At 44.4% G+C, this 17,850-nt stretch overlaps 1 long non-coding RNA gene across 1 annotated transcript; it reads left to right on the plus strand.

The window, feature by feature from the left end:
* Nucleotides 1-1,976: 1,976 nt before the first annotated feature.
* Nucleotides 1,977-14,730, plus strand: LOC135375889 (uncharacterized). Its single transcript, XR_010417424.1, has 4 exons — nt 1,977-2,063; nt 10,325-10,388; nt 10,451-10,519; nt 14,559-14,730. It is a non-coding gene; the product is annotated as an uncharacterized LOC135375889 (long non-coding RNA).
* The last annotated feature ends 3,120 nt before the right edge of the window (nt 14,731-17,850 follow it).

Genomic DNA, 17,850 nt, shown 5'->3' on the forward strand with positions numbered 1-17,850 from the left:
ACAAACACGAAGAATACACAGCTACAACGAGACACAGATGCTGCTCTCAAGTAACATACTTAGTTTGACGTATATATATACTCGCAGTCCCAGTCCTAGGAAATGGGATAAACTAGTTGAGTCGATTTTTTCGTCGTTGAGGCAGGAATCCATATCGAGAGTGGGAGAGAGAAAAAAATGCATTGCATGAAAAAAAATGCACGCACTGTAGTAATCCGCAACACCACACTGGTCCGTCTGTGGATTTATTTTGACCACTTTACGGTTCTCTAACGTACACTTCAAATATGAATCCGTAAATGAGAAAGTTCGGTCGTGTTTCGGTCTCCATGGAGGCTGCGTGCACAATTTTTACTTCCTGTTCATGCTATGCTTACTGAAAGAAAGCAGCAAAATGAAGTTTGTGCATCACAAACATCCGAAATAGACACGTATATTACCAACCGGTGGTGAGATGGCAGAATGCGGGGGCGTATATATAAAAGTGTCTGTACGCTTTCAGGCACGTTGATGTTTGCAGAAGAGGGGTATTTAGATGCAGCGGTTCATATGAACAAGTTCATCAATATTGTTGGTAAGAAAGATGAAGTGGTGCATTCATCTTCTTTCCCTCGAATCGTGGAAAGTGAAATCATCGTAATAAACTTGCTTTTGACAGGGCCACTTGGCATTCTGTACTTCTGAAGTTCTTTAAAGGGAATGTCGCGTCCATCTCCGTCGATTTCGGAGCTATAGAATGCCGTACTACCCGCGTTCATCAACGACAATAACGCCGGAAATCCGTCGCGAATTAGTGGAGGGTAATTCCATTTTAAATCGACCAAGGTCCGCCGATGACATTTTTTTTATTTCAGACAGTACAGTGAAAAAAATATATGTTGTAAACGACCTCAAGTGAAGACGAAAGCAGGTACCCGGAGATTCCTATGATCAACCAGTCCACACATGGACAGGGGGTAAGGTGGCGCCGTCTTCGCGACTTGATTTTTTCTCGCGACTTTGCAGCCTTACTGATGGCATTCCATTCCCGTCACAGCCCTCATAGGTAACACACGTAAAGTCTGGGCACTCTAGTATACCTGTACGAAGTGAAAATAGTGTCACTTTAAAGGGACGCTGAAGAAAAAATGCCAAAGTCAACAGATATGACAAAAATTTACACTTTTTAGCGCTCATAGCTCGTCGGCGGCAGGTCAGATATCCGTAAATGAAGTACGCTTTTAATGTGCAATGTTTTTACTATCGTTCAATATATAGAAAACCATTCTAACTTGTTTCGTTGCCGAAAGAGATGTCAGTAAAGTTAGGTGAGAGCAGAAAATTGCCGATGTTTGGTGTGGCATACCTCAGCGTTGGCGTTTTAGTGTAACCACTGTGCAAATTATTTCAAGAACTCGAAAGCCAATATACGACACCATTCGAATGACATCCTTTTTACAAGTGTTTGTGCTGCCGTGCATGTTATGGGTTAGAGAGACGTTCTCTTCATTTCGTTACTTGGTGCGTATGTAGTGTCTTCCATTGAAGCAGCGTTCCATTCGTATTTTTTTCTTCCGGTATTTACTAATGTATCCGTTCAGCAAACCCACCGTGCGATTACTTCTTTTCGAGCCTTTCGTTTTTTTTTCTTCTAAAATGACGGTTAGCGTTAGCTTTAACATATTCTTTGCACTGACCACGACGACTTGTTGTCCGTTTTCCTTCAAGCATCCCTCTTCTACCGTTAGTGGATAACCGTACATCCAGATGTACAAAAGTGTGTGTCGGCTCTTGCCTACCTCTCTCTGTTTTTAGCAACCTGTGCAGTAATGGCAGGGGCTCCCCCTCTCCATGTCCCCTCAGAGTGGATTCCGAACACTGAGAAATAATCTCCTTCACGTCCCATTCTCTCCCTTCGTAGTGACCCTCTCTACAATCTCGCAGTGGCGTCTTTTCTTATTTGCAGTTGAGCAGCCAATTAGGACGACGCCCGTGTCGTGCGCGTGACTGGCGGAAGTCACGACAGACGCCCTTATAAAAGCCACGAACGCTGTTCGATATTAATTCTTCAGCATCGACGTCTGGTAAGTTTATGTCCATGTTTTCCCTAGTCCTGGCCCAAGCTGCTTTTACAAAACAAAAGCAAACTGTATATCACTATCGTAAGGATTCTCTTAACGTGACGTTCTTGGAAATCCAGTTTCTCCAACTTACCCGAAAGATTCTTCTTACCTTCTTACGAAACACCTTCTTACCCGAAAGATGGACGCCTTTCGTAAGATTCACGAATCTTAACGTTGGTCGATTGTACTCGTCGAGAGATCAGCACATTTCATCGCCCTCCCCTGTGGCTATAAATGTGGTTTCTCTGATACCGCACCTGCTTGGAAGGATCTTTCGGTAAATTTTGTGACGGCCGATAACATTTTTCAATTATATTCCCACACGGTGACAATCAGAATATCTATTTGTGTTTCCCCTTTTGCGACGTTGTTCAAACAGTCGCATTTCAGTACAGTTTATTTTAGTTTCAGATCCAAACAGTATAATTTCCATAAGACAGTATTGTTTTATAGCCGTCCTTGTTACGAGGTGGATGATCCCAAAAAAGGTACAAAGTTGGGGTTGTCGTCACTGCATGAGAACTTCTGGAAAAAGGGAAACATAACTTGAGTGAGCGAGAGCCAACACTGCTGAGGACTACTCCAACGTAGCAAAAAAAAAAAATAAACAATCATAATAACCAAAACGAAGGCCGGGTGATCTATTGGAAATCTATAATAATAATAATAATTGGGGGTTTACGTCGCGAGACAACTGAGATCATGAGCGACGCCACAGCGGTCTGTCTGTGGATTGCTTTTGCCCACCTGAGGATTCTTTAACGTGTGATGAAAGCTCATCACACGGCACCCCTTATTTAACGTCCCTCGCGGAAGACGGCGTGTCTAAGCAACTTGTACCCTGCCACCAAGTTGCTGGCGTCCTCGGCCGCGTTCGATCCCGCGATCTCGGAATCAGAAGGCGAACACTATACCGACTGATCTACCGAGGCCGGTATATTGAAAACCTATCAACACACAAGAAGGGGGGGGGGGGCTTTCGTTCTCGAGCCATCGTAGGAACATGCTTGCTGCCTGAACACTATGCTGCTTGACACCGCTGAAAGAATAGGGGAAAATAATACGAAGTAGTTGTTGCCCGCAGTGACCTAACTACTGTAGTTAACCACAGGAAAATGTGGTTTAGCTACAAGTTATAATTACATTCCCAGAGCTAGTTTCTGACTACTTTTCAGTTACTTTGATATAGTTTAATCAGTAGTCTAACTACTTCCCATCAGTGGTTCTAGGTACGTTCCACAGAATAGTACAGGACGTCCGTAGGGTGGGTTCCACGAAACACGTGGCGTTGTATACGCGTTCTACATACGTTCCACAGTACAGCAAGTACGTACAGTACTGTAATACTGTACACTGCAGTACTGTACACCACTATACTGTATTGTACATTACTCTACGTGCTCAACAGTACTCGACTCAGTACAGTGTTGTACAGTACAGTACAGTACAGTTGTACAGTAATACAGCACTATACGTACAGTACAGTACAGTACAGTTGTACAGTAATACAGCACTATACGTACAGTACAGTACATAATAATGTACTGTACAGTACACAGTACATGGTAATGAACAAAGACGATCACCTTTGTTTGAGCTATGCAAGCAAAGAACTGATAAGCCGTTGCTCCATTTTTCTTCCAACCATTCCAATAGGATAAAGACCTCTAAAAAGACCCTACCAGCACCAGATCGGGACCAGCTTAAGACAATAGATTGGCAGACTCAGCAAGGCCGGCTACCCGGAGGACTTCATAGTCGCCATTGAGAGTAGTTTGCTAAGTGAGAGGTTGGGATCCACCCGTCGGACAAGAAACTTGAAGGAAATAGTCACAGGGGTGCGGTTATTCCCTACGGGCACCAGCTATCCCATAGGTTAAACGAGATGGGGTCCCGGTATGGGTGCTCGTGGACTTCTCCGCAATGAGCATACTGAACTGAGGCAGAGATCAAGACGGTAAACTAGGAGGCACTGGCAGAAGAGTGCACCGTCGTGGACAAGGCCAATTTTTGATGGTACTCGGGGGGGGGGGGGGGTATATACGTAGATACGGGCCGTAGATGACCCAAGCCCGGTGCTTAACCGTCAGCCTTAAGGAACACCAGAATGCCATCGGGGACAACCCGTCTACAGTAACGCCTCGATAATCTGGCTTGCCCTCAACATTCAAGCGTATCCTCCGGCGAATGCATTGCTTTTTAGATGTATGTAAAACGTTCAATCTGTCACAACAAGTGAAATGTCCAAACAGAGTTACCCGAAGTACTTCTAACGTGCTGGTTTTATTACTAACCAATGCCGCTAACAGTGTCAGTAATCTCTATATTTTCGATGGACAGAGCCATGATTATGTGCTCCACTACTACATTAACGTTGCTCCGGAACGCTGTGAAACCAATAAAATAATTACAGGTTACAACGAGGCAAAATTTCCAACAATAAACGGCGAGCTTTTTGCGCACCTCGACCAGTTCCTAACCGACTAGTCGTTGCGATCACTTGAGAGTAACTGGAACACATACAAGGTTAAAGTAATACATCTAATTGACAAGCACATTCCTAAGGTTGTTGTTTCTGTTCGGGCACAATCACCATGATTCAATGATACGCTTAAAAGATAACGTAATCGTAAAAGCAAACGGTTATTCCGAGCGACAAAATTGTCGCCCAGCCCATCAAAACTTGGGTCCTTTCGTAGCGCGTCAGTAGTGTACAAATCAGCCTTGAGTGATGCAAAGAATACATTTTATAATAATACCCTACCTGACATGTTGTAAGGAAATCCTAAACAGTTTTGGAATATTGTCAAACCCAAGCACGACACTGCAATTGCATTATGTACTGAGGATGGAGATGTTATTATAAATGCTGTATTTGCTAAACCTTTTCCCCCAATGAAAAAAAATGGCTACGAAGCAAGCGAGCTGGTGAAGATGATGCATAATGTAAAAACCCCGAGACTAGGGAACACGAAGGGTTCGTGTTGTGTCTGTCCCATCGTGTTCCCTAGTCTCGGGGTTTTTACATTATGCATCTTTTCCCCACTTCGTCCAGTACATTGTCCGGACTAATACCCTACGATTATTCTGTAATAGATCCCATCACCATTGACCATTTCGGCATCAAAAGGTCATCGACAATCTTCAACTTTCATCCAGTGCTGAGCATGACAACATCAACTCCAAATTTCTCAAAAGTACAGCTACGTACTCTTTGTTATTTCTTTCCCGTAGCTTTGTCCAATCATTGGCCACTGGGCGGATTTCTGAGGACTGGAAAGTTGGGAAGGTCGTTCCATTATTTAAGCCAGGCGACAAACATAATTCTCAGAACTTCCATCCCATTTCTCTAACTAGCATTTCATGTAAAATAATGGAACGTATCATTTATTCGCGTGTTTCCAACCTCTTGAGTTTCACTCGTTCTTTCATAGCAGTCAACGCTCGACTTGCAGTACATTGTGCTGCCTGGGTAATTCACCGCGAAATAACCAATGCATCCGGCATTAACGCCCTTCAGGTAGACCTGCATTCATTATTAATGAATGCGCCATGTTGAGCACGAGGTTAATAATGAATCATTATTAACCTGGTGCTTAACATGGCGCATGGAGGTAAATCTAACTAAAGGTAAACACATGAGGATATCACGCAACAACGGTACAAGCACTTGCTATCTGATGGGCGATGCGGGGCTTGAAACAGTTCCAGTGTATAAATATCTTGGCGTTTACATATCCTCTAACCTTTCCTGGCGCCCACACATCGAGTACATCTCTAACAATAATGCAACACACACTCCAGGTTTCATCAGGCGCAACTCTGGTCTTTCGACAGTTAATCTCAAACTCACCCTATACCGAACACTTGTAATACCAAAGCTTGAGTACACAGCTTCTATATGGGATCCGGGACATCAGTCAATTATTCAGAATCTTGAAAGTATTCAGAACCGCGCCGCTCGCTTCATTTGAGTTAATTGTAATCGTACAGCAAGCGTAACATTTATGAAATCGGTCCTTAACTTACCGCCTTTGTCACTGCGCCGCAAGGCAGCACGCCTCTCCTTGTTTCATAAAATTTACTGCCATAATCAAGTACTGCGTTCTTCTTCATTATCGCGCCCATCTTACATCTCGTCTCGACTTGACCATAAGCATAAGGTGCAAGTTCCATTTTGTCGCTTCATATCATGTTTTGACTCCTTCATGCCAAAGACTTTCCAAGAATGGAACGGCCTCGCTGGTTCTATAACCTCGATTTCAGAGAGCTCTAACTTCAAAGAGGCCTTATATGATCACCTTTACTCGCAATAATCATTCACGACATTGTTAATTAACGTCATGGCCATACTTTTGATACATCTATATATATTAACATGCTGATAATACCAAACCACTTATACGTGTTGTTTGTAGGCTTGTATAGTTTTTCACTTTCAACTGCACTCTAAATGAATATTTATATCATAGCTACTTTACACTGTAACCTATGCCCCTCCCCTCTTCTACGCTCTAAGCCATGAGGGTAAATAAATAAAATAAAATAAAAATAAAAAAGCGGCTGCTCGCCCCATCTGTCCAGCTGATACCCATGGTAAAATTCAGAACAACTCTAAACCCAGTGACGGATAGGTGCCGTCTGACCAACTGGCACATTAAAAAAAAAATGTGCCAGATGACTTCAAGGGGCACGCGGTGCCTGCGAAAGCTGCAGATGGCATGTGCCCCCTGAAGCAACTGGTACGACATCACTGCTGACGCAAGGAGCCACAGTGTACCGGACGTATCGAAGGGTTACTTGTACTCACTAATACGCGAAACACATTGCGCCTCTCGAGTTTCCTAAGAGAAAAATTACCTCCACACTTCGCAAAAAAAAGAAAAAAAGAAGAAGAAAAAGCAAGGAAGAAAGTCCTCTAAGCACATCGAACATGAAACACCAAATTTTATTGGGTTTGCCTTGGCTTTAAATTGCATCCAGTACATCATCGTTTGCCGAATGAAAAGCATACATGGTTCACTAACCCCAACACACACATATAGAGCACACGTTGCACGGCACACAACGCATCCGATGATCGGATGCATCAGGCTGTCCTCCAAACGCCGAACACACAATCCTCGAAACTTCGAACATGATGGCACGGCAAAGCACAGTGACGATCCTTAGTGACGAGAGTTCCTTAAACAAAATGACCGAGGAGCAGTTGTCCAACAAGTAGCAACTCCCTTCCTGCATCTCTAGCGGTTCGCTGGATTTCTACCCATCTACTAAGTAGCAACAGTGTTCGATGTGAGAAGCACCAATTCGATGTGAGAAGCAGTTGGAATCTTGCACGCGTATATGTGACCGTTGAGACAGGAAACAACCTGTAAAGAAACCGAAGTGGATATCACGCTGGTATTGCTCCAACGTTAATTCTGGAATAGTACTCCATTTTGTCACTAACCTCCTCGCAATCGATACAGTCCCACGGTCAGCTATAACGAAAGAATACAACTAACCTCGCTTGTAATGTACATCGTCGCTTCACCGATGCAGCCGATCGTCTCCTGCCGCCATTTGCAATGCGTCCACCGTCTGCAACAGAATGTACTTTGATTGTTAAACACGAGCAAAACGCAGGCGTCGTACGATGCATCACAACTAAATTGACTTATCTTAAGCAAACAACTGACCTGTACTTAAAAAGCAAGGTGTCATCCTTCTGAAATTGCAGACAGCGAGCAAGAAAACGGGAAGCGGGGACGAACGCACCGCGGGAGAATACGTTGTGCCATGTCACTCCTCACCGGCGGAGCCCGTAGCAAAGTAGTACGCTCCAACGAAGGCACGCATATTCAGCCGGCGCACGCATTATTCAACAACCACACGAGTACAAGGTTCAGGAGGCACACATATTATTCAGCGGGCACAAAGCCATTTCATACCAAATTGACGGCTTTGTTCCTGCTGAAATTTGGCGATGAGGATCGCTGTGCTTGCTATTTGATAACTGTTATGGCTGTTTCCAGACGGTTGCAGCTGTGTACCGGTTGCACTTTCTGAGGGAACTTTTTGAACTGGCACATGGATGGTCACAGGATTTAGAGTGAATGGGCAAGGTATGTAGGGAAGTCGTGCAGGCGATCCTTATAAAGCAAACGGGGCAGGTGCATAAGTTTGGAGTCGCTCAGTTCACAAATGAATATGAATTAGTCCGATAAGGGGTGTAAAAGGGTGGTAAAAGCAATTATAACATGTCCAAATTGCTACAAAAAAAGCGTACGCCCCCCCTCGCTCGCCGAATCAGAACCTTATAATCCGTGGCAATGGTTGCCGGACAAAGTGCTGTGCGGTGAAGTTCTGTCTTAAGAGTCAGGTAGCAGGTACAAGTTTGCAACCTTTTAGGCATAACAACAATTACCTTCTAGCAGATGTAACTGCTCCACTTTTTTTCTAAGACTGTGTATGAAGAGACTAAAACACTAAAACCGTGACCATACTGGCGTCACAATTCTGTTTATTCACTCAGCATAAAATTAAGCCTCTTAGCAAGTCAGGATGTTTTTTTGCGAGTTGTGCAATCTTTTATTAAAAATGCAAAAAAATACCGTTTCTAATTTCCTATAGATCTTTGAACAGTGTGATTGACAAATTGACGTTACCATTGAACACAGTCGATCCCCGGGGTTCATTTGATGGGGATCCCGCGTTATGCCGGGAATAACAATTTCGTTTCAAATAACGATTTCACTCCATGCAATTTGCTTCCGTTTATCTGGTCTTCGGTTCCCGGATCCGCATATGAATTTCCTGGAAACCCAGAGGAAAATACCCAAGAACAGCCCTCACTTACCCCGATGAATGAATTAGGGTACCTGTCAAAGGGAAGGGCTTTTCGTAACGAAATTTCAGCCCCTCACCGCCGATTTCAGATTTTTTTCCTTTCCTATATTACCCATGTACACCGCATTGACGAGCTCATTCGTTTCAGGCTGTTATGAAACATGCTTTATGATTATGATGATGATCGTCAACGGAGCTGGATAATACGCAAAAAGAAAGAGATATCATCCACGAAGTGTCTGGATATTCAGAGATGATGAACTCCGCGTGTTGACTCTTGAAGATGTACGACGTGCATAGCGAACGCCATCGGCATTATTTGAACAGAAGACCAATGATTTTTCAAGTCAGCGTCACAGATGGAACAGATGGGTGTGTACAGGAGCTCATTGTCTACAGTCAGCACATCCTAAACGCTGCTATCCCGTGACTCACCAAACATATACGGTATCGTGTCTTGACCCCCGATGCTTTTCGCGATACCACAAGCTTTCCAACTTGAATGCTTGAACAGTAACACGCGAAATTGGTGCTGAAATTTGATTTCACGCTGGACATTGTCAGAGTGAACAAGCCGGGCAACAAATATTTCGCACGGCAGCAGGAATTGATGTTCCTATTTTCACTAAACTGAGCTTGTTTTCTGTACCTCGGAGTCCGCTGCCACGAGCTTCCTTGAGACGCAGAACAGTCGGAGAGCATCATGTGGCTAAGGACATAGTTTGTTGTCCCTCTCCCCCGCCTTTTTTTTTTTCAAGTTCCCACACCTTCGGAAACACTGCGGTGTCTCAACTGGTCCGCAGTAATGATTATGCAGATTATGATGGACTAGTTACCTATGTTCTCTCAAATAGACGCAGTAGTTGTTGATAACGGATGACTCATCTCCTGCTCTGTTTCATTTATCTGGATGTCCCGCTATTATCCCTGCCTATTATCAGGGAATGGCGAGTACAGGATAAACATGGATCGACGGTACACATTTAGAGAATTGTATTTGCAATAATAACATAATAATAACGAACAGATTAGAAAACTAAGAAACTTTGCCAAGAAGCTCGTTACACTCAAGAAAGTGATGAGCCGATCATTCAAATGCAAGCAGGCTGGCGTATCGATGGGTGGTATCAGTACATTGAGGTTGAGGAGTTTCGTAGGGACACAGGCTTACTGGTCCTTTCTCCTTGCTGTCTACTGCCTCTGCCCCTATTACCTCCTCAACCTCAAGGGTTCTTCGTGAAGTCGGCCCAGAACGCGTACCATAGTACATACATACATCTGTACGCCGCTCATAGCCACACTTGCTTCGCGGCGCTAACACGAAATTTAAAAAAAAATGCTCAAGGAAGCAGAGAGAATGGGAAAGGCTGTAATATCACCACCTCTCACAGCAGGCTCTGAAGACAATCATCATGAAGACGGCCATCATTATTCTGTTCGTTCTGGTCGCTTGTTGTGAGTATTCGTGTCAGCCTTCGTGGTCGATGAGTTGCACTGTCTAACGACCCTCTGCGCAGGCGCCGTTTCCGAGGTGGAAGCGTTGCATCATCGAGCCTTGCAGCGTTCAATCAGGGCTGCTGCCCAAGGTAAGGTCCTAGAGGCACATCAAACAGTATGAAAGACACATAGAGAGTATGAAAGTGATTGGGCTTACAAAAGTGCAATGGGTGCTGAGACGCTCCATCACAAAATGCTTGATATTAAAAGTGATATTGAATGCGCACATCCACAAGCGCCGGTGGCGGAGGGGCAATTCTTCACTTTGGTTGGGGGGGGGGGGGGGTAGCCATTTCTTTGTGCAAGCGGGAGAGAGCAGTCACTGCGGTTGAAAACGGGGTGTGCTGATATCGAATTGGGGAAATTTTCCGCGGTCTTCACGACACAGGCTTTCTAGGTAGATATCGCACAGTTGGTGATACATTTTACGAAAATGAGAAAAGAAAAAGTCATATTATTTATTTGCTCTTATCAATCACCAGAGGCCGGAGACTCGGTACTGAAAATACGGAAGTCGCCAGTAAAGACCTCGCACTACCGCATTTTTTTTAAATAACCCCTAAAAGTTCATGCTTTCGGGATCTGCAAGAGTACGTGTCATCAGTGCGAGCCCTGGGCGTCTGTCTCTTAGCGACACCGGACTCTCGGCACCACTTCGGAAGACTGTCAGTAGTGCAGTGGAGCCGACGTTGGAGAAGTGTGCACACTCTGACATCGTGCTTCTCAACCGTATAATACCCCTAGCTGTCACACGGACAGTATCCAATGATCATTGAAAGCAATGACCATTGAACGTGCGCTAGAGGAACCTAGCGTGCAACGTGCCAACCTGTCAAGGGAGCATTCTATCCAGTGCTCTTCTAGACGTTGACACGTAACACCCTAGATGGCGCCGTGCGTATGTTTCATTGGTTATCGCTCAAATGATCAGTGGTGACTGCCCGTGTGACTGGGGTAGAAAATAATCTTCCGATACTTCCACCTACCACTCAGAGAGAAAATATTTCGGGAGAATAGAGTGTGAGACACGTAGACCGCCAAGACATAAATGAAGTAGGATGTTCAACGTAGGCGGAGAGGAGGGATGTTTAAGGTACTTTGAGGGGGGAGAGAGGGGCACTCTAAATTAGCTTATAGCTCGTACCAATCACCTTAGTTCCTGTTCCTGTCCGCAGCCCAGACGTTGACGTTTCTCCTCAGTCCACAGTTTCTTCCATTGGTTAACGAGCCATTTAAAACAACAAGTTTATTTGAATGATTATGAGTGGGAGTTTCACATCGCCACTCTACCCCATTGCTGGCGGTGATGTGGTGAAATAGAATAATGGGTCGCCTCACAGTGAGGACCCAAGTCCTGTGGTTTCCAAAAACTTTCCAAGCGCTTTAAGGGCACAGCCTGGTGGGCTGTATTTGGCCATGGACCAAGAAATTTTGACACTGAAAGTGTAAATCTGAAGGGGTTGGTAGAGCTGGTAATGGAGAAGGATGAGCTCGAGATCTTCTAGATCACTCAAGTGACGGCATCTAAGAGCGAGACATTTAGAACGTCATCAATACTGTATGTAGTCTACTATTCTTCCTAACTGCGGACTTGCAAATGTCAATTTAAAGTAGTTGAATTCATATTTTCCACGAATTCATTTCTTCTAGAAATAACACTAGATTATATGAAGTACACTAAACTATATACAGTTTAATATAAAAATATATAAAAATTTATATATAATTTTCATATATTGATAAAATTATATTTTATAATATTATAAAATAAGAATAAAAGATTTATAATTTAAAACAATTATATATATATATATATATATATAAGTTGAAATAAACGAATGCGGTTGACCACGATATATATATATATATATATATATATATATATATATATAGAGAGAGAGAGAGAGAGAGAGAGAGAGAGGTGTCCCATAGCTTCAAAACGAAGCTATGGGACACCTCTAGCAGCAGAGCCGCCGCAGCAGAAGACTGCTCTGCTGCCATGTTGCCGTGTCGCTGCTGCCGAACCGCTGCTATGGGACCCGGCCCTTAGTCGACGAGTTTCAGTCGGCTAACCTACAGCGAAGCTGCTCCGTTTGCGAGCAACCCAGCGAAGTCACGTGCCACAACGTAACGGGCCGATGGAGTTATGGATGGCGGGATCGGTGGTCAGCGAAGGAAGCGTGGCAAGCCCTGTATATCGTGTTGCGTACGTGCGGCAGTTCTAGGTGCGTGTAGAGTTAGTGGTGCTATCGGTATCACAGGGTCAACGTTGTCAGTTATATCTAGGGTCTAGAGTTTTCGGAGTTTTCATTTTGGCAAATTCGGAGGGTGTTTATGAAAAAGTGAAGTACGAACAAGTGTATCTGCACAAATTGTGAATGGATCCCAGAATCAAATCAGTAGCAGCTGTGACGAACACAGAACTGTTCTGTGCCAAACTAGCCCAGTACCCGGGGTCAAGTAGAGTCACTAGAATCGAGGATATACAGGGTGTTTCAGTTAAATCCCCGGGCTAAATAATTCGCGAACCGGTGCACCAATCGAATAACTTTCTTTTTTACAAGTATCTGTCCAATACCGCCTACAAGATGCGCACCGCGTGAATGAGCGGGAGGCGCTCATTATTTAAATAAAAATGCAAATGAGTTTCGTAAAAAAAGCGTAACTTCTAAAGCAGGGCGCTGTCGGTATTAAAATGGGTACTACCCCTTTTGGGACCTTCAGTGGACACCTTTCAGAGAAAAATCTGCCACCGAAGCGGGTCATTTGTTGCAGTAATTAATTGGTTTCGGTTTACGTATTTTTGTCGCGGCTGGTCGCGGCGAAGCGCAAAAAGACGCTCTTTCACTCCCTTATCCATCAATGAATTACGTCCTTACACCAATGAATTACACCAATGAATTACGTCCTTTTGGAACGGAAGCCTAATTATATTTTATCTGTGAGATCGTCCTCGGCACTGTCAAACCTTTGCTTGCCAGCGGCATGGATGAAGCTCCTATGATATGTTCAAGCAGGGATGTGAATGAGGACTTATTTGATCTGCTAGCCAAATAAATTAATATATAGCACATAACATATAGCAATATAGCATGCATTTCTGAGGGCGATAGGAATCGGAAGATGACGAGAGACAGTTAACCGTCGCCTTCATTCTACTCTGCGACCCAACGGGAACCGGATGTATGCAAAACCAAAACCGTCCGCCATTTTGTTTCTGTCTCATGAGTTTCTGTAATAACAAAGTGACGTACAAACGACAGCACACAAGCAAGTGATGTACTGGAAAATGATCATGGCTTATTCGTTTAACAAATGTATGTGAGATGCACACATAGTATGCTGAATTTAAGATAACATGCGAAGAACTTAGGAAAAAACTAAGTAAAGTTTAGTGGAATGAAGCAACCAATGCAAGACAACGCCTTCCATCCCCAACGGATGGTGCCTCCCTTATGGTAATGCCTCTTCGGCAAAGTCCGGCCCCCTTGGCTTTTACTGAGTGTCACTGCTCTGAATTGAGGACCCTTTTTGGAATGTTTAGGCTTTTGCGAAACAGAGTTCTCTGCTCTTATGTGAAGGGTCACAGTGTAAGATCAATTCACCCGGCAGTCGCTGTGACGCCAACCGTGCACATCCTGTCACGGGTACCGCTGTCACACACTGTGAAACTTCACTGGACCAGTGGTCGCGTTAGGATTCCGTACAACAAAGACTACAGCCGTGTTCAACTTACCAAGGAAAATAAATCTAGTCCGTCAACTGCGTACGCCGTTGGAGATAAAGAAACACAACAGCGGACCAGAAGAATACCCCAGCGCTACCATACGCCATCAGCAGCCAAAACACACTTTATGCCCCAGTGTAGTGTCATACGGCCAGTGTTAGCAGCTGATACGCAATCAGAGTGAGTACGATGGATTACGTTACTACGTTATCTAGTGCAGGAGGGAGCGTCACCTCTCCGTGTCCAGTCACCTTATCTGCGGCGCACTAACATTTTGATATCTGGCGGACTAGATTTTTTTTTTGTAAGTGGGACGAGACTATAAAAATTAGAAAAGGAGATGCGTGCACGTATGCGCAACGTATTTTGCGTAATTTTCGGCCACTTTGTTTCTCCCACAGCCTTCGCTCCTTCGTCGCTGGAGACTCCTGTCAGGTTCCGTAGGCGCATGTGCTACATTCCACGCGCCTACCCCAGACCGTGCTGACGACACCTGAATGTCGCTCGTCAAGCGGTCACCGATACGAGTGGCCCTCACACCTGACGGTGAAATAAAAACGTTGCACGAGATCAGTCAGGCAAAACTTCTCGCATGCAGAATGCATTCTTTGGTGTCGCTACCCGTTGGTTTTGCAATTATCGCACACCATCATTAAAGCGGGAATCCGCAACAAAATCACCACAATCACAAGTTGTGGTACATCCGTAACCATTGTAGGAAGGGAGTTGCCTGAGGACAGGAGCCGCCGATATTTCGAACAGAGACTGTTCTTCTTCTGGGCATCATTAGAAGAGTATTAAATGGGTTAGGTTCGACGTGTTAAAGGTTCATGGGAATTGTGGGTCAACAGCCCGGAGGGAAGAAAGTGTCTGTACGGACCTCTACGGCCGGAGTGAATGGCCGCTTTGTTAGAGTGTGGAAGGGATTATGTGAACGCAGTGACCTTGGCTCCAGACCGGTTACTGAAAAATGGGAGGTTCACGAACACGTGGACGAAACGGGACAACATGCAATAATTAGCAAGCATAGCGAAATATAAGGAGGTTAGTGGTTACGTGGGGAAAATTCCATATTGCCAGTATTGCCCAGTTTCAGCCAATATGGGGGAAATCTTGGCGAAACGTGTCCCATATTGGACCCGTATCGCCAATGAGAAACCAATGGGGCCAATATTATGTGCTGCTTGGGAGGTAGCTGTTAACCCGTTTCTACTAGCGAAGTACACCTCTTTTTAGGAGTGTAGCACTTGTAGCTCCCTATCTCAATATTTTTAAAGCTTCTGTTTGCCCCTAGCAGCAAGAGCGTGTGGTATCCTGTGTAATTATGTTCCATCTGGACGCCTGTGCTCCGCTTTCCATAGTAATTGTTCATCGTTTTAATTTTCTCCAACGAACGCATCGAGCCCCAAGCCGGAACCAATCGCTGCCTTCTATGCGTTCGTGCTGAATAACTTCTCCTCCTATGCGATATTGTCGCATACGGGGACAACGGCGACGGGAAAGTTCACCTCTCGTGCCCTGCACCTTCATAGAATATGACGGGAAACGATGGCTGAAGCTGTTCATTCGGAGCAGCACGAGAGAGGTGATTTTCCTACTAGTCGTTCTCCCTACACATAACAATACGTGTTTCAACATGGCCGTACCAAACATGGAATGCATGGAGCTAGCAAGATAGAACGACTGAGGATTAATCACGCGTTAACACTTGAGTTGCGCCCAAACTAACTGAACGTCACAACACTTGGTGAAACGCATGCGTTGGGTGACAGTTGCGGCACCACGCATGTATGTGAAGTGCCCAGATACTAATCCCGGTGTCGGCTGTGCTGTCTGGATTTATTCCTGTGTTTTCCTGAGACGCTTCCAGACATATGTCAGTGCAGTTCCTTTAGAAGTCGGCCCATGACGCACATTGTCCACAGTCGTCAGCCGTGACGTTTCCAAGCTCTGTGAGGCCGACAACGGCGAGCCCTTTCACCATCATCACCACCACTTTCTGATCGCTTCTGTCGTACGTGTACGCACACATTTGTGCAAACCAAGTCTGAACGAAGATCGACAGCGTACGCTGCATGGACAATATAAAATACTACAGAATTCACAAAGCCGGAATTTAGTACCATACGGACGACCAAGAATCGTCCGAGCGGTGGTCGACGCCGACACTCATGCGTTCAGATTCATTGCCTTAGGGACAAATACAGAGTTTTAGCACATCGGGAGGTCTTTACGGCAACGCTTCGGAATACATGGTAAGTGAATCGCCCAATTCCCTCAAAGTGGCTTGGATGACGTTATAGACTTTCAATTTTACAGCTTCCTTTATCGTACCCTTTAACTAGAATGTTGCTCATCTGCTAAAACACGCGATAGTGTGTATCTTTTACATCCGAAAAGGAGTCCCATCCTACGACTGTTACAATTTGCGTCGCACATCGCACACGTTTCGCAGTGCACCAAGGAGTACAAACCTAAGTAGTATACGACCATTGTTAAACTACGGCATAGCTAAACTACGGTACCCCTGCCCCTGGGCCCTTCGCGTATTTTTCCCCGCGCGGCGCGTGTGCGGAGGGTTGTCCGCGCGCTTATCGGCGTGGGGAGGGCTGCGTGCTGCTTACCCTCTCACATCTTTCAGCCTGGGTCGACTTCTTTCGACATTTTTGCGCCTTGGCCGACTTTTTTCGCGTATTTTTCCCGCGACCGGAGGGCGGCGCGTGGCCGGAGGGCTGCGTGCGCGTTTACCCTCTCACATTTTTCAACCTGGGTCGACTTCTTTCGTCATTTTTCAGCCTGAGCCGACTTGAATCGCCATTTTTTTCCAGCTACAACAGGTGTGCAGTAGACTGTTTACATGCAAAGGATAGCCATACACAAAAGTACAAGTGAAAATATATTTATTAAATTCATTAGTGTCGGGAATTATGTTATGACTCTGTGTGAAGCAGAAAAACTTAGCCAAAAAAACTCTGATGCAGAAGAAACACAATACACGTAACAATACTTATTAGAGGCATGATGCAATAGCATTGAAGGGGTATCACAATTTTTAATCACGCAAGTCTTCAATTAAGCAGAAGGGATAGCATATTTAACCAAAGAAGATGTTCTTAATCAATACGATTACAATCAAAATTACAAGTTTTATTATAAAAAGTCTGAGATGTGAGAACCTTATAGATGTAAGTAGTTTCCAGAACAATATGGAAGCTAAGTTTAATATTCCAATATGACACAAATTTAATTAATCAATTTGTATTGAAGTGAATAGCGCAGACATAAGGAAATAATTCGAATCAACACATAGCATTAATGTAGAACCAATCATCCAACATGTAGGGAAGTAATAGCTACACCATATCAAAACGACAAACGATCACCACATTTAATCAAAGAAGATATTCTTAATCAATATGATTATAAACAAAATTATAAGTAGTGTTATAAAAAGTCTAATATTCCTATACGCGAGAACCATCAGTGCAATAGTGGGAAATTCTGATAGTTGTATGTAATTAACTGTGAACAGCAGAGACCCTGGAAGACCACGGAACACGAACGACAAAGAATGACACGAACACAAGAGTAAATAAAATCTATACCACTACAAAGAAGATATTCCTAACCAAAACAACAGAGTAATCTATCATTCAGAAAATCAGAAGAAAAGATCAGACTCATCAGAAAATT

The sequence above is a fragment of the Ornithodoros turicata genome, unplaced genomic scaffold, assembly GCF_037126465.1.
Source record: "Ornithodoros turicata isolate Travis unplaced genomic scaffold, ASM3712646v1 ctg00000952.1, whole genome shotgun sequence".
Classification (NCBI taxonomy): domain Eukaryota; kingdom Metazoa; phylum Arthropoda; class Arachnida; order Ixodida; family Argasidae; genus Ornithodoros; species Ornithodoros turicata.